Source organism: Arachis ipaensis, chromosome B08, assembly GCF_000816755.2.
Source record: "Arachis ipaensis cultivar K30076 chromosome B08, Araip1.1, whole genome shotgun sequence".
NCBI lineage: Eukaryota > Viridiplantae > Streptophyta > Magnoliopsida > Fabales > Fabaceae > Arachis > Arachis ipaensis.
In genome coordinates this window covers 76,014,293-76,016,043 of record NC_029792.2, presented here as the reverse complement: position 1 = coordinate 76,016,043, position 1,751 = coordinate 76,014,293, and positions in this window count along the sequence as shown.

The window sequence follows — 1,751 nt, the reverse complement described above, 5'->3', positions numbered from 1 at the left end:
CTTTTTTTCTTTTCTTCTTTTCTTCACCTACAATTAATCAAAACAACCAATCAAAGTATCACCAAGTTCACAAGGTCTATTAATCATTAAAAATCAATTAAATTTAGCTTAAACCTCATGATTTAGCATCAATTTCATGGTGGTTGTTTGATTTGGAGAAGTCATGCATTTTCATTCCAAATTACTTACTTAGGATGCAAGAAAGTGCATAAAACCAAATAAAAAATAAAGAAAAAGGATAGTAAAACTAGGCTAAGAAGACTTGTCATCACAACACCAAACTTAAAACTTGCTTCTCCCCAAGCAAGAGAAGAATTGTGCTTAAAAGTTCTTTCAATTAAAATGGATTTGAAGAATAACATGTAGTATCCTGTGAGTGAAGTGATTAAGTGACAGTGGGGTGAACTCTAAATTATATGCTCATGCAAGGGCTTCAGTGCTTACTAGTCCCCACATCTTGGAAGTCTTAGGTCTTAGGACTTTCATCCAAATGGTATCATGGAGATCTCTCTATAGGTAATCACCTTGAAGCAGCTTATGATTTGTGTTTTGGCTTTGACTCTAAGTGTCATGTCTCAAAGCGGCTCTTTAGATAAGCTTTCAATCAATACTCCTAAACCAGTTAGTTTTAAGGTATTAGGTGTTGAAGCACCCCTTAGGATTTACTTGCTCAAGCCTCTCTCTTTGACACAATTCGACCACAAGCATTTACTAGGGTAATAACTCTTTGAGTTTTTGTTTCTTCTTTCTTTTCTGCCTAGTAATTGATGCTCAGAGCCTTGGGCCATGTTCTTTCATTCATTTTTTTTTTTTTTTGTGTTTTCTTTCTTTTGTTTGCTGCTTCTTGGATCAATAAATGTTTGAGAATCTCCACAATACTTCTTTGAACTCTATGTCCTGCCTATGAGCTCCCATGCAAGTTTTCATAAGCATGCAACCTCAATGCATAATCACACAACCAGAACCACCACTTCTCCTAATCTTTTACTTGCCTCAAAATTGTTTAATTCCTCAATCCTTCTTTTCAAAGAACTTTCATGTGATGCATTCTTGAAAATTGAGTGCAAACAAGTTTTGAAGATAAGAATGTTGTGGATGATCAAACATCTTGCTTATTGAATTATCAAGAAAAACTATGCTATGCATGCAGGCAGGGGTATATAAAAAACTATACTATGCAGACAGGCAGGGCAAATAAGGATACAATCCAACCTGCAATAGCAGCAAAATTTGATGTAAACAATTACTTAACAATACAACCTGTTGGAGTTCACTTGCTTTCCTTCTTATCACCATTGCTGGCCTTTATGTTCATCTTTTGTTTCTTTGGTTGAAGATGCTTAATCCCTCCAAAGACTTGTATGACATTCTGCAATGATATTGAAAGTTGCTTGTTCCCCAAGCACTTGGAAACATAGGGTAATCTGCATGATTTATTTGTGGGCTTTTTGAACTTACTTTGGTGTGGGAACACCAAACTTAGTACCTTGCCAATGGTTAACCATTTGTGATAATTTCTTTTTCTTTTTCAAAAGTGATAGAACTGGAAACTAAAAAAAATAGTAAAATGGCTAACTAGTTCATCCAGTATGCTTGAAGCCTACATTATGCAGAAAGTGAGAATGTGTGTTTTAATGGGGTTTTGGTGGACACCAAACTTAGAATCCTTCATTCTCCCTTAGATTGTTTTGGTGTGCAACACCAAACTTAGCTTCTTGCATTATAGATAAAACTAATTAACCTTTTTATTA